Raw genomic sequence first — 22,412 nt, 5'->3', positions numbered from 1 at the left:
GCTCTTCTGACACTGGTTTACTTCTTATTCCCTATTGCCTCCATTGGTGGCCACTCTTTCAACCATTGACCCTGTCCTCTGGAATCCCTCCAAAAGCCCCACTACTTAATCACTTTCCTCCCTGCTTGCAAAAAGTTTCATAAATACCATTCTCATTGACAAGGCTCTAATGAATTAACTGATTTCAGTCAGTGCATAGTCAACATTACAATTAACTGCAGTATTCTCAGGATAAGAAGGGGAAATCAGCCAAGGTTTCAATATTGTGTACAAACATCAAGTGAGGTTAAGATTGGGCTCAGTGTTAATACCGCTCCCACTTGCATGAATAGACATCTAACAATAGACTGCTGATAATCACATGGGAAGGATATTAAAAGGCTACTAACATCTGTGCAACCAATGAGTCACTTTCAGGTGAGAAAATAGTAGAAAACTGGAAGAAAAAAATAATCACAGTTTATGTTCTTTTAATAGAGAAGCTGTGAAAAGTAACACAGAAGCCGTTGGTGCCATCACTATGTTGTTTTGATATAAAACTGTGACTCTCGGCTCATATAAATGTGATAACTAGTGATATGAACATTGTTAATGATTTAATAGAGAGGTGTTATGGTGACACAGCATATCACTTCATTGAAGCACTATATACAATGGTAGTTAATGAGTTCACTTGAAGTTCTCCATATGGTGAGTTCCTCATCTCATCCAGGCCAACAGAGAGCAGCAGAGTATAGGTCAGGTGCTTCCTGTAGGGACCAAAGACACTGAGAATGACCAGTGTGTTACTATTCTGCACTTCCTTCATGTCAGCTGAACGGTAGAAAGGCCACAGATATGGAAATATGCTGCCTGTGCTCTTAGTAGAAGAATATAGTGGTACCATAGATCTGAAAAGATGGCAAAAATAATCTTAAGAAATGGAAGAAAATATATATACTTAAAAGTCTTGTATCTAGAGAGTGTCTGTCATGTCACATCTTTTAAAGGCATCACACCTGATTGTGACCTCAGAGATATCACACCACAGAAGTGTAACACATCAGAGTATTTGATGTCTGTAAGGCAAAAAATATCATGATTGGACTTAAATAAGCTCTTACCTGTTAAATTACCAAATATCCAATTGACTAAATGTGAACCAGTCAAAAAGTTGCAAAATGTGCCAATGATGAACAAATAGCCAACAGCAAAATGAGCAATCAAATCTCTCAGTATTTTTCAAAGCTGCCATTGACGAATTAGCAGTTATCACAAGAATGACCAACCAAATCACTCAAATAATATCTTTACATTGTGTACGGCCATCATTTTCCTTCTTCACTCCAATTACTACATACAGCTAGCAATATCATTTACTACTACTACTAAAAGTCTTTAATATACAAAATAACCCAAGAGTTTAATAGAGGTGACTGAAGAATTCAGTGAAAAAATGGCACCGATATTTAGGGGGGGCGGGTGGGAGGGAGCGAGGGTGCCTGTCAGCGGCCGGGAAACCCAGTAATACCGGGAAGGTGGAGATCCTGCCAAATTTAATGACAGGATCTCATTAGAATTCTTATACTCCGTTTCCTACCCGGCAGCCAGCCAGATTGAGAGGCTGGCTGCTGCTGGGCTGGAATGCCTGCTGTAGAAGGCAGCAGCCGAGGACCGGAGAAAGGGAGGTGAGGGAGAGATCACTGGGGGAAGAGATCGTATGGTGGGAGGGGAGGGGAGAGATTGGTTCGCGGGAGGGGGAGAAATCGCTGGGGGGGTGGGGGGTCGGCAGATCGTGGTAGGGAGTCAGTATATCGCAAGGGAGGTTTGCTTGAGGGGCCGGGGGGAAGCACTCCTGCTCCTCTTGGCCCACAAGCAGTGATGGAAAAGTACTTTCCTGCTGGATCCGGCAGTTCCCACCTCCTTTTAGCTGCCGGGTTTCCCGAGACCTGGGAAACCCATGCTGGAGACATTAAATTCAAATCGCTGACAAAATCTGTAGCACAGAGCCTCATTAACATGTTATAATTACCGACCCGTCTCTCGAGAGCGGGTTACTCGGCTGACCCCCATTCTGCCTCGATTAAACCGGAAGTAGATACGTTCGCAGCAGGTTGGGGTTGGGTTTCCCATTTTTAACAATTTAACCCCCCACCCCCGCCACTGTCCCACCCATCCCAGGGGGGGGTGGGTTAAACTTCCCTTTGATGGGTTTTAGTAAAGTTTTTAAAGGAGAGAGAAATAGAGAGGTGGACAGGTTTAGGGAGGGAGTTCCAGAGAGCACGGTTTAGGTGGATGAAAGCTCTGCTACTAATTATGCAATGAAAAGAAGGAGTCAGAGCCAGAAGACCAAAGGTACATGAGGGAAAGTAAGTCTAGAGGAACGAGGCATTGAAAGGATTTGATGAGAATGAGGATTTTAAATTTAACCAGTTCACAAGAATTGGAATGATAGGTGAGTGGAGCTTAATGCAGGATAGGATACAGGCATCTGCATTTTAGACAAGTTGGGGTTTAAGAAGCGTAGACAAAAAAAAAGCCAGTGTGTAAAGTATTGGAATAATTGAGTCTGCAGGTGGCCAAACATTGGATAACGGTTTCAGTGATGGATGGGGCTTAGCTAGGGATGGAGGTGGGCAATGTTGCCAAGATGGAAATAAATCAGAAGGTGACAAACCTGAGCATGCCTATCTTGGTGACAAGAGGATATGGGTGGAGCCTGAAGCTCAGCTCAGGGGTTCAACAGGATTCCAATATTTTGCATGGTCTTGTTCAGCCTGAAAGAAAGCCCAATAAGGGGAATGGAATCAGTGTCAAGGCAGTGGAGTTTGTAGCAGGTCCAAAATATTATGGCTTCAGTCTTCCTGATATACAGCTGAAGGAAATTGTGGCTTATCCAGGACTTAATATCACACAGGCAACGTAACAGCAAGAAGGTGCTCGTGAGGTGAAAAGAAATGGAGGAGAGATAAACATGGGTGTCACCAGCTTACATATGGAAGCTGACCCTGTGCTTGGGGATGATATCACTTAAGGGCAGCATATTGATGAGGGAACCAAGAATAGATTCTTGAGGGACTCTTGAGGTGACAAGACAGGAAAGAGAAAAGAAGCCATTGCTAGAGATACACTGGATGCATCCAGATAGATAGGATTGGAGCCATGCAAGGACAAACCCACACAGCTGCACAATGGCAGAGAGGAGGTGGAGAAGGACAACTTGATCAACCACATCAAACATTTTGAAAGAGGATATGGACAGATAGGACACAACAGTCACAGACATAGAGAATGTCATTCATGACTTTTGGCAAGGGCAGTTTTGGTGGGCATGAGCAAATGCCAGATTAGACAGATTTGAACAGGGAGTTTCTGGAAAGATGGGCATAAAGCTTGAAAATGACAACATATTGATGGCCCTTAGAGAGTAAAAGGAGCTTAGAGATAGGGCAATAATGAGAGAGGGTAGTTGTGTCTGGGTTGTTTGAGTAGAGGGTTGATTACAGTGGCTTTGAAGGGAAGAGGGACGGTGCCTATGGAAAGCGGATTGTTGAGAGTCAGGAATGGTAGTGGAGTGATCAGGAGTTGTGTGGGAAGGAGATCAAGGGAGATGGAGCCGATCTCATGGATGAGATAAGTTTGGAGAGGACAATGGGGGAGAAACTGAAATATGATGATGGGTGTGGTCCAAAATGTTTGGCAGACTAAGAGAAAGCCTGGAACAAAAGGGGGAGAGGAAGAGAGGAAACACCAGAGGCAGTTGCACAGATGGTCTCAATTTTGGAGATAAAAATAATCCATGAACTTCTCACATTTGGTATTGGAGGTGAAAGTGAATGGGATGGAAGAAAGGGGTTGTGGAAATGGTTAGTTGTGGAGAAGACATGTCAAGGTTTATCTTGCCTTCCAAGGTGACTCTGGGAATTAGGCAGTTTTGGCAGAAGAGAGACTGGCACAGTAAAGCTTGATATAGCTGAGCCAGATCTGGCAGCTGGTGACAGGGCCGATTATGCTTCAGGTACGTTTGACTTTATGACCTTCTGATTTAAGGGAGGAATGTTAGGAGGTGGGCCTGAGTGGGAGACATTGATAGGTGTGTTCAGAACTAGGGCATTGAAGATAGAGGTGATGGAGCATTTTAATAGGTTGATAACAGCAGAAGTGTCATGCGAGTGAAGGGCTAAAAGAGAGGGAGTTAGGAGTTAGGGAATTCATGAGGGAGCTAGTGGAAAGTTTTTTCCAAGGGTGAATGGCTAGGGTCATCGAATTGGGAATGTAAATGATATAATATATAAAAAATTATGTAATTCTGCAAACTTGCCAACTTCACCCTAAATGAATTACTTAATGTTAGAAATGCCTGCAAGAAGTTTCCTGGAGATTGGACTGTCCTTCTGTCTGGAGCCTGAATTGGCAATTTAATTTGGACCTGGGATTTCTAGCTGCAATGGAGAAAGAAGAAAGAGAGAGAGAGAGACAGATCTCGGAACTTGTAGTTTTCGCCTTGCTATTGTGGGACTACCATACCTAGAGCATACTGTGACAACCAGCTCTGATGGTGTTTTGATGCTAATTTCTTGGCAGTGGGGAACTAATCTCACAAAGCTACACCAATGCCAGCCTCAGTACAAGCCCGTCATGGGAACGGAGAAAAATCTTTTATGATAATGCAAATAACTGAAAAAGAAAAATTAAAGTTTTGAGGATGGAACAACAAACAAATGAAAATTACTTGCAACTGAAACGACTTTGGCAAATCTGCTGTGGGAGATGGAGAAAAACAAATTTATAATGTAAATAACTGGGAATAAGAGGTTTTGGAGAGGGTAGTGCAAACACTGCTTGTATCTTAACCATGTTTTCTAAAGTGGTAGGTAGATGCTACAGATATTATATCTACGAGGTCTTTATCTTTCAGTCTTAGTAAGATGTATAATATTTCTGCCTTTGGCCAGTTATGTGAAATATTGCTTCAGTAATTTTCTGTATTATAGCGATGGGCAAACTGGGGTCAAAGGCTGCATCAGGCTTCTGGTAAACATTAAAAACTACACTCCATGCCCTGGTCTACCTGTGAGCAATGTAATGAGAGGCCTACAGGTTGGTAGTACCTTACAGTAAATTATCTGGAAAATTTTCACCAGGTAAAAACCAGAGTTCAAAATATCCTAAAATGGAGTTTAACATGTCAGCTCTTTGAGAAGTCAATGTTCCAATACAAGCCTTTCTGATCTGTGGATTTAATTTTGTATCTTTAACATTTAAAATGAAGTATTTGATCTTCATTTACATAAAATATATTATTGCATTTTCATTGACATTACTCATCTAACTAGTCTTTTAATACAGAGCACGGTTTTAACAACACACAAAAAAATTACTGAAGATCATTTTGTGCTTCTCTACAGAATCATGCAATATAAACTGAAAACAGAAAAGTTTTACTGAAATACAAAATCGGAACTTTAAGAGATTTAATGATTTGCCTTGTTGTTCAAAGCAAACCAGGCAAAAAATCCATTGTTCATAATTGTTGGCTCTAATGATTAGAACTATAAATGTGAAAATAAATTCAAAATCAGTGACAGCCTCTGCATCAAATGACAGTAAAATTGAATCGTAAGATAGACAAGTGGAGAGAATGTGACTGTATTACTAAATGGTAGATCTCTGGGAGTTTTGCTCTGTAGTGCAATCACGTTGTGTACTGAGAGTTGAGGGACCCTGTGAGAGTTGCATGGCAGCATTCTACAGCTTTTACCTATGTGCTATGAATGCATTATTAAAAGCGAAGGAAATCTGAAAGCACTACCCCTTTAATAGAAGGAAGTAATATCTACACCAGAAATTCCTTTGACGTTTTAGAAAAAATGTCAGATTTATTGCCACCATGAAGATCCCTGAGTCAGCTCTCTGACCCTGCAAGGATGCTCCAGTGATGTTACCAACAAGAGTGGTTCCGTATATCCCAATACGGTCCCATAAGTAAACAGCTGGCCTGTGACTTAAATCAGCCTTGGTGCCAGTCCAGAGCCAGTCATTGATGGAAATGAAAATCGGACATGTTCTGTATCAGGCGGCCGATCCGCAATTCCAATTTTAGACACAGGCAACTAGTTGAAAATCTATCCCGGGAATTTATAATGGAAAAAGTTAACACAAAAGTGCAACAAAAAAAATATCAACAGGAAGTAAAGTTTTGTAGACAGGAAGTGCATACAGATGTAAGGTCCGTGAAATTCTGCAGCGGTTCTTCCAATCTTCCGTCGTAACTTTGTTGGGACATCAGCATATTCTCCAAAGAAATGAAGTAAACAGCCATTTACACCTTTTCTCTGGGGGTTCTGCCGATCTCCCACTGAAGTTACAGTGGAAGTTCCAGACCAGGGTTTTTAATATGACATAATATAGCAGTGATGTATAGTTTCCTGAAAAAATGCTGATTTTCTAAACGGTTTGGCCATTTGATATCTGGCAGTTTTGGCCTGCCTTTGATGAAACCACATGTGTGGCTGGAAGAAAGTATTTTTTTCAAAATCGACCGTGTTCCATATCAGGCAGTCGATCCGCCATTCCAATTTTAGACCCAGGCAACTAGTTGAAAATCTATCCCAGGATTTTATAATGGGAAACCCGTGTATCATTGAAAGATTGAGAGAAAGAGAGTTATGCAACGCAGAGTACCTGTGCAGAAGACCAGAACACCCAGCTTTGTAGCGATAAGTACAAGTGCCTTCCCCCCCAACCCCTCCTACCCCCCCCTCCCCAACCATGACATGTATTTGGTAATGTGACTTTTCCACACCAGAAATTGCCAACAGCTTCAGAAATCAGTTAAGACTCAAAATTGTCCCTCTTTCTATGTGTATGTGTTCATGAAACTCATATACAAAAAAAGTGGTCCTACATCTTCTGAGCCACCTGATTGGTGCGAGGAGATGCCTGGGCCACCTTTGTAAAGTTACTGCAATGTTGTTGTTTCTGCTGTTCAGAAATCTAAAAAGTCCATTTCTAGTGGGTAAGTGAACTGTTTTGAAAGAGCTCTGTCCTGTGGCTCACAAACTTTACTCACAGTGCATCCTTTATACCTATTCATGTATTCCTTGACATCTTTATCCAAGCTTACCCTAAAGAAGCACTGCCTGTACAGGCAAAGGGTTCTCTGCAGGCCCTAATAGCTTGCTTGATCATAGTTCTTTTTAATAATTCAGACTGAAGGCATCACTAACTGGAGCATCATATTCCTCATAGTCTTTGCTTGGCTTATATGTCATTGTAGGCATAAACTTTTTCTTTTTGTTTGTTCTCATCATGCGGGTAATTGCTGGCAAGGCCACGGTTATTGCCCAACCCTGGTTACACTGGGAAGGCAGTGGTGGGCATACTTCTAGCAATTGTTTTTACACATGAGTGGTTTGCTAGGCCACATTGGAGATCATTAAGGGTCATTCACATAGTGTGAGATTGGAGTCACATGTAGCACAGAGCAAGCAGAATGGATATTAGTGAACCGGTTGGGTAGGGCTAATGCCAAGTTTGCCCTTAAGATTTTTTTTCTCCCATGGGGTGCCTTCTGCTTGTGGCTTGTAACATAGCAGTAAGCTCCAGCTGAATCTGCTCTAGTTGTCATTAGTCCAGTTCCACATGAGACATGTTCATCCTGATGAAACGGCTCTCCTTTTTCCTGTAGAGCTATGTGATGGTGAAAAGTTGGTGGAGTGCACCTTGCATCTTGCACCATTCTTTCCCCTATCATTTCTGCTTCAATACATAGGTCTCTGTATGGCTCACAGATGAGGATCTTAACTTTTTCATAAATGGCACACTGCTAAGGCAACCTGGGATTACACCACCTTCTCATGGCAACTAAGGATGGGCAATAAATGCGTCTCTCCCAACATCACCCAGATCCCAAGAACAAATATATGTTTAAAAAAAATTCCATTGCCAAGGGAAAATTGGAGAAAATCACTCCAGATTGGTTTTGGGCACTTCCTAGTGGCTATTTAGAGATAGCATTGGCAGAGACTTCACAGCATGCTGCATGCCTGTTATTATGGCCAGGATATGATCAGTGGAGTGGGTGGGTTGGGTAACGGGGGAGTCTTAAAACAGAATATTGATGTTTTACTGATATGCACTACAGCTTTAAACAACGGCAGCCATTAAGAGAATTAAAACATTACTGGTAGTTAACGTTTCGTTCTAGATAGGTGTGAGGTTTTCTCTCATAGTCACTATTAAAATAGATGGGAAAGATTTAATCATCAAATTAATTATTCAGCAGCAATATTAACTCAGTTGTTGATAATTGTCTGGTTTCACACTAAATTATCATTAATGCTCAAGGCATAAAAGTGTATAAGAAACATAAAAAGAAGCTTAGCAGTATGTTTGCAAATATAAATCTGCATGAGTACAGGTTTATTTTAACTACAGTCAAGACTGCGTACACAACGTAAATGAAAAAAAATGTACAAGTTATATATTAACAGTTACTCCATAATATCTGAAGCTACTCCATTGCCAAGATTAGCAAATTTATGAAGAATAGCTGTTCTGAATATATATAAGAAAATGTTTGGGGGCGAGGGTTATATTCAAACAGTTCAGTGTTAAGGGACTTTAGGGATTTTTACAGTGTTGAGTGCTTTAATTTATCACCCAGGTAAAAAGACTGCAAATTCTGGTACATAACATCATACTGCTGTTAGTAAATTCAGGTACACAGTAGATGCTCTTATATTCTTTAGCCATCTGCTCCAAGTGCATGGGTCTTCTGCAACCAGTGGCCACGTCATTGTAAACCTGCCAGATTTTTTAGACCGGCAACCAGGAAAACCCATTTTTCACTAGGTCTTTCCAATTGCCCACTGAATTTTGAGGCAATAGAAATCATTATTGGTGATATCCACTAATAGGTTCCCTGGAGACTGAATTACATATGTATGGCCAGATCAAATTATCCCCACTTTCTATCCCCACATTACCTAAACACTATACTTGGCCCTGACTCCCCATGTGCAATGCTAAGGCAGATTGATGAGTATTTCCTATTATTTACAGTTATTACTTCAGGTTCTAGTGAAGGTAACCACTTTAGCCATCTCCTCCAAGTGCATGAGTCTTCTGCAGCCATTGGCCACATCATTGTAAACCTGCCAGATTTTTTTGTGCATTATGCTGATATGTGCATTCGTTTTCCAGTGGATAGTTGCAATTTGTTTTTTGTTGTTGAAGTAAAAGACATTTTTTTCTAATTTCTGTCTTTAAGTGTTGTTCCCATTTTTCAATCCTATTTCATGTGTAAATGTACCCATATGCTTGTTGCCTGTTCAGCCTCCTGTGTGTAATTGTTTCTGGAATGTTCAGTCACATGTGGCACTCTTGTCATTAATTTATTCACGTGAAACACACCAGTTGGCAAGAAAAAAAAGCATTTCAGCTACATAAATGTCCAATCAACTCAATAATGCACAGTGAATAGAATTACCCATATCGCACTAGGCACCATGTCACTAGTTGTACATTATACCTCCACATACATCAGCATGGTATGCAAATCTGACATATTTTGTCGACTAATAAGCAACTTCCATTATATTGGCTTTAGTTTTTTGGCAAGGTTTAAGCTTTCAATAACCTTTGGTATATTGGTATATTATGAGTGTGCATACCATACTGATGTATGTGGAGACATCATGCACTAATACTTGAGACAAGCATATAATTTCTGCCTGGTGCAATATACATAAGCAACCCTATTTGTATAGCCCATGATTAAAAGAATGAAAACATTGTTAGTGGACACTACACTACCGCCCCACTCTAGTTAGACATAAGGGCAGTAATTTTAACCCCAAAGAACAGGGGGGGTTAGGGACAGTTGTCGAAGTTAAACTAACAGCTTTTTCAAGCATGACCTCAACCCGGCTCCAATGTGCCCACTTCTGGGGGTAACGTGGGCAGGTTTGGATGCGTACCACACCTGAAACCCGGAAGTTGCGCCCCCAATTAATGCAGGCGGGCAGATTGTTAAAGGGGCAATTTACCTACTTGAAATACTTGAGGTAGGTAATATTTTGTTGCTTCTGAACCTGAAACGAATTTTACTTCACCTGCATGGGCTTCCCATGGCTTCTGAATCTCGCCATTGAAATGGAGGCAAGATGCAGCTGAAGTTGGTTTGGCCCTTTAAACCTGTGATTGACACACATCAATAACAGCTCAGGTATTGCAGCTGGTGTCTCAGTTCTCTCAGGCAAACGTTTGGCTGAGAGTTCTTTGTGTTGGGTCTCTATTCACTCTTCCAGCCATCACTCAATTAAATTAAAGATTCAGAAAATTATCAATTGTTACCATCCTGAATCAATCTTGAGTATGCGCACAAGCTTATATTTTTAAGAATGATGACAAAATCTGAAATATTGGAATATTCTGCAGTCAAGGTACTTGAAAGTATTATAAAATTTGGCTCTTTTGCTAATATAAATTCTCGCACTCCAAATATGTTTCCAATTCTAATCCATTCTTTATCTTTGTGTGGTCCATCTCTACCCTTTTTCTGGCTTTCTTTCTCTCCATCTTTGGCAATAGGTTTTCCATGGATTTTTATTACAAGTTTGGACTCCCACAACTATTTGGATTGTGTTGCTTCCCACCCCACTTCCAGTAAATAATTCATCCCTTTCTCTAATTTTCTCCTTCTCTGTCATATCTGTTGTAATAAATCTACTTTCAAGCCCAGATTTCCAAAAGATCCTTCTTTTTCTTCAGTTGAGCCTTCCCTCAGCAGTGGTTGACAGGCCCTTTGATTGAATCCGCCACATTTCTCATATGCAGCAGAAAATAACTGCCAGGGACATTCGTTATGCTTTTCATCTTTTAATGATTATGCTAGAGCTGGTGCTGTTAGGAAGTTCAAAATACGAATGTCACTTATATTGCACTGATCATCAAATCGCTTCTCTCCTGCTCACCCTGGTATATGTTCCTTATTCCTGGCCTGACTTTGGAGCCAGCTCTTCATACCCGGTTCCCCGTGCAGCCTCAATGCAGATCGGCATATACTACAGTGGGTGCGAGATGTTGGTGGCTCCCATTGACTCTCTGCTCAACTTCAGTATGTTGGTGTATGCTATCTGCTGGCTTCTCCCCAATATACGGTCAGTAATAAAAACACTGAAGTTGTTTGTAAACATAAGGAAGTATAGAGTACCTTAAAAATACAGCAAGATGCAAAGAGTAAACGTCCATGGAAATCCAGGATAGTGGAAACACACATAGAATCAACAGTAGAATCCTCAGAACAATAGGCAACCCCAAAGAATGAATCCCAAAGAACATGAAACGCAGAAGCCAACCAAAAATGATTTAAAAAGTTCATTAACAAATCTACTTGAATTACACTTGTGGCTAGTGGCAACCAAATAGTTCAGCAAACTTCCAATCTGCTGAGGAAACTACCAATCAGACTTGTTGCTGAGTTCTTGGGAAGCACCAAGACATCCCATCCAGAAATCAAATAAATCTCAAGCCCCTGCCTCACTGCCCCTTCCCCCACTCATTCCTCTCTCCCCTTCACTTGCTTTTCTCCTCCTTCACCTCACCTTCTTCTCTCCAAGTCCCCTCCTACTGCTCCCTCTCTATTTCTCCCCATCTCTTTCATTTTCCCTCTCTCCTTTCCCTTACCATACTCCTCACCTCATCTATCCCTCCCCCCACCCCTCCCCTGTCCTCACCTTATATCCGTGCTCTCTCCCCTCCCCATTCCTCCCCCTAGCTGCCTCTCCCTTCCCTACCCTTCCTCTCCCCCTCACTCAGCCTGCCTTCACTGTTCTCACCCTCTCCCTTTCTCTAACCCTCCCCTCCCTGTCTTGGTTCAATTATCTCCCTTGGTTGACCTGAAAAGTTTCATTGGTTTGGACTTTTCGTGTGCAATGCCATGGGAGATCAACTAGCAAAAAACTGCAACCACTGAAAATAAATCCCTCCCCCACAGCACCACCACTGCACCATTTCCTACATCCCCCGGTAGAATAATAAACGAGGGCCCCATTCAACTGAGCAAAAAAAAACAAAACAAACTCCATCCACTGAGCAAAAATTGGGAACCAAGCCAATGAGTATATATCTGGAAACAACCCCCCAAAAAATGACCATAAGCCCAAATGCATCCTGAGAGCATAAGACCACAAAGGATAGGACAACAAACCTTCTCCCCACCACTGTGCAGAAATTCTGGCACAGGATCACAAACTCTCAATCACCCTCAACCACCCCCATCTCAGAAATTGCTGGTTAGGATTTAAACCAAAATTCACCCCGAGACCCCCCCACCCCCCACGAAGGCCGAGACACCCCCCCCCCCCCTCAATGGCCGATGTCTCCGAAACCACCCCAATCATCTCAGACTTACCTGGCATCCGCTCCCCGACTGCTTTCCCTCCCAACAGGCAGCCAGCCTGTCAATCTGCCTGGCTGTCGAGCAGGAAACCCGGAAGCAAAAATAATTGCCTTCAATTGAGTTGCGATTGCAAATTCCGACACGCTCACTTTACTTCAGGGTTACCCACGCGAAAATCTACCCATCCTCTGAGTTCCCGGCTCAAAGTAAAAATCATGCCTCAGATGTCCCCTCAATTAAAATGGACGGCAAAAATCTAACCATTAAATCCATTATTCAGCAGCAATATCAACTCGGGTGTTGATAATTGTCTAGCATTTCACACTAAATTAACATTAATGCTCCAGGCACAATAATATAAAGAAACATAAAAAGAAGCTTAGTAGTACATACAGTATAAATACACATGAGCAATAATTTATTTTAGCATAATCAAGACCATATGCACTGTTTAAATAAAAATCTTACAAGTTGCTCATCAACAGGCAGTCATTAATTTTCACAAATAGTCTTTCCTTTGCCAAGCCTGTAAAATAGTTGATTCAGTATTTACAAATATGTTTAAGGGCTTGGGTTAGCTGAGCCAACTCAGCAATTGACCTTCGCTCCCCGATTAGAGAAGAGAATTTTAGCCAAAGTTCATGCTCCTGATCACTACCAAATGCCCCCTACTGGAAGTGGGTGGGGACAGGACTGAGCTGAGCTATGATGCCTCTTCCAGTTGAATAGCCTGTCAGTGCTCACTATTGAGGCTCATTCGTGAATAATGGATGTTTGGGTGAGGTGCCAGAGGTGACTGTAACCTATGGAATCATGGCTCAGTAAGGAGTCAACATTCTGAGAATGGAGGCAGGGGAGAAAATTGTTAAGGAAAAAATATAATTTTTTGGGTCTGTATTCATAGATTCATAGAATCATAGAATGGTTACAGCACAGGAGGAAGCCATTCGACCCATTGAGTCCATGCCGGCTCATTGCAAGAGCAATTCAGCTAGTCCCACTCCCCCGCACTTTCCCCATAGCCCTGCAATTTTTTCCCTTCGAGTACTTATCCAGTTCCCTTTTGAAAACCACGATTGAATCTGCCTCCACCACCCCCTCAGGCAGTGCATCCCAGATCATAACCACTCGCTGCATAAAAAAGTTTGTCCTCCTGTCGTCTTTGGTTCTTTTGCCAATCACCATAAATCTTTGTGGTCTGGTTTTTGACCCTTCTGCCAATGGGAACAGTTTCTCTCTATCTACTTGGTCTAGATCTTTCATGATTTTGAATACCTCCATCAAATCTCCTCTCAACCTTCTCTGCATTTCTATATCTTCTTGAAGTCTATCACCATCCTCCTCACTGTTCACTACACTTCCAAGTTTTGTGTCATCCTCAAATTTTGAAATTGTGCCCTGTACACCCAAGTGCAAGTCATTAATATATATCAAGAAAAGCAGTGGTCCCAGCACCGATCCCTGGGGAACACCACTGTACACCTTCCAGCAGTCCAAAAAACAACCGTTCACCACTGCTCTCTGTTTCCTGTCACTTAGCCAATTTCGTATCCAAACTGCCGCTGCCCTTTTTATTCCAAACCAATACAGCGTTTTGGCTCATCAGAGCAGATATTGTTGATTGACAAAGTATAAATGAATCATGTCAGCTTCCTGGGTAGCATGCATTCACATCTTAATTATGTGACTGACATCACACACTGGCTGCATATTAATAGAATATCCCTTCCTGTTGATAAAATCCAGGGCCTTCAAGGCCATAAGGGTACCATCAATGCACCCTGTATCTGGGTGCACCTTGCTAACCTATACAGTTTACACCTCCTTCTCGTTGCTTGGTGGTGTCCATACAGAAGGTGATACATTGAGTCACCTAACTGAACAGAACATTTGTGACTTTCTTGATATATTTGTGCACAGCAGATTGACTGGTGTGACTCAGGTCATCAGAAACTGCCTAAAAGGACCAGGTGGTCACTTTAATGGGCAGTGACAGCACTGCACTTCTTCTTTAGGTGGACTTCAAGTCTGCAGCCAGTAGCTGGCATAATCTGAGATTCAGGTATGACCTCCTGAGTCTGTAAACGATGTGGTATTGGTAATTATGGGTTGGATGTTGACACCATCTGTGATGTCTCGCCAGTCTTGCTTCCATCCTTTCCTCCTCCATCTTCTCATCTTCCCCATAGCACAGGAACAAGGGTATCCCGAAAGGGAAATCATTACTTTCCCCCAAATTTTAAAATATTTTTAGTGCTCTCTGAAAAGTTATGAACGACCAAGTGCCTAAGATATAAAATGACTTCACAAATCCATAGTCCCTCTCAGTCTGTAAAAGACCTATAGGTTTAAAACTACAGCCTCTGCTCTGTTCTGCTGCTTCTTGGACATTCCACTGGCCTTTCCCAGGCCATATTTGTAGCAGCATTGTCTCCTGAGGGCCATATAGGCATGGGAATCATGGAACATAACAGGTTCAAGCAAAGCACACCCACTCGGTCTCAATTACATACAGTGTGATGGGCTCAGCATGGACAGCCTCACTGACTGGTGGGTGCAAATGTTACATCCTTGTTCAAAAAAGGGTGTAAGGATAAACCCAGCAATTACAGGCCAGTCAGTTTAACCTCGGTGGTGGGGAAACTTTTAGAAATGATAATCCGGGACAAAATTAACAGTCACTTGGACAAGTGTGGATTAATTAAGGAAAGCCAGCACAGATTTGTTAAAGGCAAATCGTGTTTAACTAACTTGATTGAGTTTTTTGATGAGGGAACAAAAAGGGTTGATAAGGACAATGTGGTTGATGTAGTGCATATGGACTTCCAAAAGGCGTTTGATAAAGTGCCACATAATTGGCTTGTCATCAAAGTTAAAGCCCATGGAATAAAAGGGGCAGTGGCAGCATGGATACGAAATTGGCTAAGTAATAGGAAACAGACAGTAGTAGCGAACGGTTGTTTTTCGGACTGGAGGGAGGTATACAGTGGTGTTCCCCAGGGGTCAGTATTGGACACTGTATTTCTTGATATATATTAATGACTTGGACTTGGGTGTACAGGGCACAATTTCAAAATTTGCAGATGTCGCAAAACTTGGAAGTGTAGTGAACAGTGAGGGGTATAGTGATAGAATTCAAGAGGACATAGACAGGCTGGTGGAATGGGCGAACATGTGGCAGATGAAATTGTGAAGTGATACACTTTGGTAGGAAGAACGAAGAGAGGCAATATAAACTAAAGGGCACAATTCTAAAAGGGGTGCAGGAACAGAGGGATCTGTGGTATATGTGCACAAATCTTTGAAGGCAGCAGGGCAGGTTGAGAAAGTGGTTAAAAAAGCACATGGGATCCTGGGCTTTATAAATAGAGGCATAGAGTACAAAAGCAAGGAGGTTATGATGAACCTTAATAAAACACTGGTTCGGCCACAACTGGAGTATTGTGTCCAGATCTGGGTACCACACTTTCGGAAGGATGTGAAGGCCTTAGAGAGGGTGCAGAAGAGATTTACTCGAATGGTTCCAGGAATGAGGAACTTCAGTTACATGGAGAGACTGGAGAAGCTGGGGTTGTTCTCCTTAGAGCAGAGAAAGTTGAGAGGAGATTTGATGGAGGTATTCAAAATCATGAAGGGTCTACACAGAGTAGAGAGAGAGAAACTGTTCCAATTGCGAAAGGGTCAAAAACCAGAGGACAGAGATTGAAGGTGATTGGCAAAGGCGACATGAGGAAAAGCATTTTTACACAGTGAGTGGTTAAGATCTGGAATGCACTACCTGAGGGGGTGGTAGAGGCAGATTCAATCGTGGTTTTCAAAAGGGAATTGGATAAGTACTTGAAGGGAAGAAATTTTCAGGGTTATGGGGATAGGGCAGCGGAGTGGGACTAGCTACATTGCTCTTGCAGAGAGCCAACACGGACTCAATGGGACAAATGTGCTCCTTCTGTGCTGTAACCATTCTATGATTCTATGGTTGATTGCAGCTGAGGGATATCCCCTGCAGCTCTGGCTGATGACACCTCAGCAGCATCCAAGCTCAGCAGTGAAGACCATATATAATGAGGCCCGAGAAACCACTCGAATTCTGATAGACTTGTTCAAGTCCCATTTCAAGTGCCTCTGTGGGTATTCAGGGTCCCTGCAGTATAGCCTGGGAAGGGCCTCAAGAGTTATCGTTGCCTTCTGCGTGATGTACAACTTATGCCATGCAGAAAGGATTATTCTTTCCAGATGAAAATGGGGGGCATAAGAAGGAGGATTAAAGAACAGGCCCTCTGCAACACATGGTAAGGTGCCATAATGGAGTGGCTAAGGCTGGTGCAGGGGTAGTCACTCTGGAAGTGCCAAGCTGCTCCTCAGATTTCAAGCAGAGCATCACTTAGGAGGGTTACAAATGAGATAGTTTAAGAAGGTGGACTTTAACCTGTGACCTTGAAAAGATAACTGAGTAGTAATAGGAGACCTTACATTCGGGTGGAAGCCATTTCCACTGCTTGGCGAACTTTAAAACCTTCCTCTGAATTTCCTTGTGATTTTTGAGCCTTCCCAGTGAAGATGTAAAAGGTGTTATATAAATGCAAGCTTTTCATTTCTAAGCACTGGAAGTATACCACAGAACATGACACTGCATCTTTGAATTTTGAGGCAATCCTTGTGTATGTGACCTCTAAGGCTCCTATATTATTATGCACAGTGTCTTGTAAAGCAGTAATTCACCATTTATTTTATGGAAAGCAAACTGAGTTGATGTTAAACCATGGTTCCTCCCAACATTTAAACCTGCGAAATAACCTATCAGGATTTAAGCATTTTGTATCTTCATCAGCGATCATAGTATCATAAGGTTTAGAATAGCTATGGAAAAGGACATGGACCACTCTAAAGTAAAAATACTCAATTGGAGGAGGGCCAATTTCAATGGGATGAGAACATTTCTGGCCCGGGTAAATTGGAATCAAAGGTTGGCAGGCAAAACTGTAATTAAACAGTGGGCGGCCTTTAAGGAGGAGATGGTTCGGGTACAGTCTAGGCACATTCCCACGAGGCAGAAAGGTAAGGCAACTAAAGCTAGAGCTCCCTGGATGACAAAAGAGATAGAGAGTAAGATGAGATGGAAAAAAGGGGCGTATGACAGATGTCAGGTTGATAACACAAGTGAGAACCAGGCAGAATATAGAAAGTTCACAGAGGAAGTGAAAAAGGAAATAAGAGGGGCAAAGAGAGAGTATGAGAATAGACTGGCAGCCAACATAAAAGGGAATCCAAAAGTCTTCTACAGGCATGTAAACAGTAAACGGGTAGTAAGAGGAGGGGTGGAGCCGATTAGGGACCATAAAGGAGATCTACTCATGGAGGCAAAGGGGTTGGCCGAGGTACTAAATGAATACTTTGCATCTGTCTTTAACCAAGGAAGAAGATGCTGTCGGAGTCTCAGTAAAGGAAGATATAGTTGAAATACTGGATGGGCTAAAAATTGATAAAGAGGAGCTACTTGAAATACTAGCTGTACTTAAAGTAGATAAGTCACCTGGTCTGGATGGAATGCATTCTAGGATGCTGTGGGAAGTAAGGGTGGAAATTGCGGAGGTACTGGCCATATTCTTCCAAACATCCATAGATACGGTGGTGGTGCCAGAGGATTGGAGAATTGCAAATGTCACATCCTTGTTCAAAAAAGGGTGCAAGGATAAACCTAGCAACTATAGGCCAGTCAGTTTAACCTCAGTGGTGGGGAAACTTTTAGAAACGATTATCCGGGACAGAATTAACAGTCATTAGGACAAGGGTGGATTGATTAGGGAAAGCCAGCACAGGTTTGTTAAAGGCAAATCATGTTTAACTAACCTGATAGAGTTTTTTGATGTGGTAACAAAGAGGGTAGATGAGGGCAATGCAATTGAAGTGGTGTATTTGGACTTTCAAAAGGCATTGATAAAGTACCGCACGGTAGGCTTATCATCAAGTTTGCAGCCCATGGAATTAAGGGGGCAGTAGCAACATGGATACAGAATTGGCTAAGGGACAGGAAACAGAGAGTAGTGGTGAACGTTTGTTTTTTTGGACTGGAGGAAGGTGTACAGTGGTGTTCCCCAGGGGTCAGTGCTAGGACCACTGCTTTTCTTGATATACATTAATAACTTGGACTTGGTTATACAGGGCACAACTTCAAAATTTGCAGATGACACGAAACTTGGAAGGGTAGTAAACAGTGAGGAGAATAGTGATAGACTTCAAGAAGATATAGACATGCTGGTGGCATGGGCGGACACATGGCAGATGAAATTTAACGCAGAAAAATGCGAAGTGATACATTTCGGTAGGAAAAATGAGGAGAGGCAATATAAACTAGAGGGTACAACTCTAAAAGGGGTACAGGAATAGAGAGACCTGGGGGTATATCTGCATAAATCATTGAAGGTGGCAGGGCAGGTTGAGAAAGTGGTTAAAAAAGCATACGGGATCCTGGGCTTTATAAATAGAGGCATAGAGTACAAAAGTATGGAAGTCATGATGAACATTTATAAAACAATGGTTCGGCCACAACTGAGTATTGTGTCCAGTTTTGGGCACCGCACTTTAGGAAAGATGTGAAGGCTTTAGAGAGGGTGCTGAAAAGGTTTACCAGAATGATTCCAGGGATGAGGGACTTAAGTTATGTGGCTACACTGGAGAAGTTGGGGTTGTGTTCCTTGGAGCAGAGATGATTGCGAGAAGATTTGATAGAGGTATTCAAAATCATGAAGGGTCTAGACAGAGTAGATAGAGAGAAACTGTTCCCATTGGCGGAAGGGTCAAAAACCAGAGGACATAGATTTAAGGTGATTGGCAAAAGAACCAAAGGCGACATGAGGAAGAGCTTTTTTACACAGCGAGTGGTTAGGATCTGGAATGCAGTGCCCGAGGGGGTGGTGGAGGCAGATTCAATCATGGCCTTCAAAAGGGAACTGGATAAGTATTTGAAAGGAAAACACTTGCAGGGCTACGGGGAAAGGGCAGTGGAGTGGGACTGGCTGGATTGCTCTTGCACAGAGCCGGCGCAGACTCAATGGGCTGAATGGCCTCCTTCCGTGCTGTAACCTTTCTATGATTCTATGACCTTTAAATGTTAGCTGTATTTTCAAATACTGCATTGACCGTTTTCTAAATATCAGGAATCCTTTACAAATTTAATATTCAAATGTTCAGATTACTAAGTGACAGTCATGTTTTAAAGCTGCCTTTCTGTCCTCCTTTAAATTACAGGAGAAATGAACTCTCACATCATCAGCTGGAAATCTTGTCATTTTCACTTCTCTTGATACTACAGGCAGGCATTGTAAATAATGTTTGAGAAAGTTAAGTGATAAGTCTGTTGAAATTCATGTGTTCTGCTATCACAGCTCTAATGGATGTTCTGATTTCAGATGATGTTTTTTCTTTCTTTGCTGGAGTCTATAAATACTTTTCACAAAGAGGAATCGTGCCAGCCCTCGAAATACAATTTTAATCACTTCTGTACACAGTCTTGTCAACTAACCTGATGATAATCTCCAGGGTGATTCGTTTGCATAATTTAGTAGTTTTCAGATTGTCAATTCATAGCTTATTTATAGTGAATGAAGTAATGAAAAACTGACTTGAGGTTTGCAGCTTTGCTTTCTAACAGGGAAAAATACAAAGAAAGCTTACTTCTTGACCATTCAGTAAATTTGACTTTAGGAAAACATGAAGATTTGTGGCATTAAAATGCATGTTTGCCATTAATTTTATGATTAAATAAGATGAGTATTCAAGGCTATCGTGTGACCAATGAGAATTTATATAATTATACACGTAAAACCATTTATAACATATCTTCTGGCAGTGCACTTGATAAAGATTGTGAGGTATTTTTGGTGAGAGCCACAGGTAATAACTAATTGTATTTTGCTGCCCAAATGGTAGCAGGTTACATTAAGCCTTTATGGCCTGCCAGAGTGGACAATTTAGTGAATCTGTGTGATTGACACAAACCTTGTCCAGTTGTAACTGAGGTCCATACTAAAAACCTGATCATTCATTCTCAGTGTGTCTCAGCGATTTGTTCTAATCCAATCAACATTCCCGGCCAGTGACCTAGTGACATGCAGATCTCAGTGAAACTTTCCGATTTTCTTGATTAGAAATGCGTTTGGATACAGACTAGGGCAGTGCCCTGCTGTCTCCTCTTGGGAAATGGCTTGAATGATCTCTGTTGAAGTAAGCATTGTTCCCTGGAGGATTGTACTTGAATCAGACAACTGACAGTGACCCGCTACTAAGGTTGGCAGCAGTCCCAGAAGGAATAATTCCTCAATGAAATTGGAATCTGTAGAATTAAGAGGCAGGGGTATAGGGGTAGAAATTGGATCCGTTGTACGCGGTTATGATGATAAAACAACAGGCACAATCAGACATAATTTTGGGGACCGATGTCCTGCACTCCAAAGGCGCCTGAAAAACATTGGGTCGAGCTATTTTTCAGACTTCTAGGACTGCCACCTAAAACAGGTGTTAGGCCCTTTGCATATGCTAATGAGGGGACTAACGCTTGTTTTAGAACCCGTCTGGAATATTGGGTGTTGGGCCTGCTCTGCTCAGGTTTTCTAGGTGTGGATGTGGCTGAACCAACAGCCGCCACTGAAAAGGTCTCTTCTGGCTGCATTCGGCCCCTTCCTGCTCTCCCCACAACCCTTGCGACTTACCGGAGGGCCACTGCTGGTGAAGCAGGTGGCCTGAAATTCAGTTCTTCAGTCGGGCAAGCTGCCTGTGGAGGTGCAATAGGCGCGGCTATTTAGATAAGGCCCGGGGAGGGAGGGTGTGCTGCACTATCGAAGGTACTATCCTTTAGATGAGACATTAAACCGAGGCCCCGTCTGCCCTGTCAGATGGCATTATTTGATGAAGAGCAGGAGAGTTTTTCCAGTCTCCTCACCAACCTTTATCCTCGACCAACACTACCAAAAAATAGATTGTATGGTGATTTATCCCATTGTTGTTTGTGGGACCTTGCTCTGTGCAAATTGGCTGCCACATTTCCCTACATTATAACAGTGACATCACTTCAAAAGTACTTTATTGTCTGTAAAGCGCTTTGGGTTGTCCTGAGGTTGTGAAAGACGCTCTAAAATATATGTTCTTTCTTTGTTTCTTGTTATCAGATGCTCAGTTTGTATTCTGGAATCTTAGTTCTGCAGACACCAGTGCCAAACAGTTAAAGATTATCTACGATAGTCTTTTTGGGCCATCTGCTTTAGATGCAATTTCAACCCTTAAAATTGCATTTTATCTCTAATACACACAAAAAACAAAATTTGGTCTTAATTACTACTTAACGGTTGGAGGCCCAGCACAGCAGCTAATGAAAATACTCTGCACCCCTCTGGATTACATTATTGCCTGAGATTTGCATAGGTACCCAAAGTGAATCATGACATCACTCCTATCACAGTGAACCTGAAGTTCCAAAACTAACTCAGAGTTTTGAATGATTTTTTCTTTATGAAATTGAGGGAATGGGATAATTTTCATTTCAGACACATAGAGGTAGATTTTTGTCTTTACTTATATGGGCATTAAGCATCACCTGGGTGTAGAGCAGAGAGGAAAATTGGACGGGGAAGATTGTACATCTGATACAGACATGCTCAATTTTCTTCCAGTTATTTTAAGTAGAAGCGAAATCAGGCGAGTTCTGTTACCAGCGTGCAATCCTCCCCTCCAGACTATCCTCTCTGCGCTCCACTCAGGCGATGCTTAAAGCCCAGGTGGTAAAGTCGAAAATCTGCCTTGTAATGTTAGCTTCAAGCACTTCCAGGGCAGATAGAGCACAGTTAGATGCAGAGTAAAGCTCCCTCCACTCTGCCGCAACAATGTACCTCAATCCAAATTTCAGAGAAGCACCCTTTAATAGGCCAGTGTGACATTTTACCACTTCCCACAGCAACTATATTGTGGGCTTTCTGAATGAGATTGCCAAACAATGTCAAATTAGGGGCAGTTTGTACATTGGACCTATGCCCAGTAG

At 42.1% G+C, this 22,412-nt stretch overlaps 1 protein-coding gene and 1 long non-coding RNA gene across 10 annotated transcripts in view; one reads left to right on the top strand and one right to left on the bottom strand.

Annotated features, from left to right (window-relative positions):
• Positions 1–22,412, top strand: part of sgcg (sarcoglycan, gamma) — a 600,494-nt gene that overhangs the window by 306,646 nt on the left and 271,436 nt on the right. The gene's annotated exons all lie outside the window — the stretch shown is intronic.
• LOC137322494 (uncharacterized) lies at positions 489–12,589 on the bottom strand. The gene is made up of 3 exons (XR_010963140.1): positions 12,398–12,589; positions 2,657–2,756; positions 489–890 (listed from the first exon to the last, which is right to left on the bottom strand). It is a non-coding gene; the product is annotated as an uncharacterized lncRNA (long non-coding RNA).

This window comes from Heptranchias perlo, chromosome 6 (genome assembly GCF_035084215.1).
Source record: "Heptranchias perlo isolate sHepPer1 chromosome 6, sHepPer1.hap1, whole genome shotgun sequence".
Taxonomy (NCBI): Eukaryota; Metazoa; Chordata; class Chondrichthyes; order Hexanchiformes; family Hexanchidae; genus Heptranchias; species Heptranchias perlo.
This window is presented reverse-complemented; position numbering and strand designations above follow the sequence as displayed.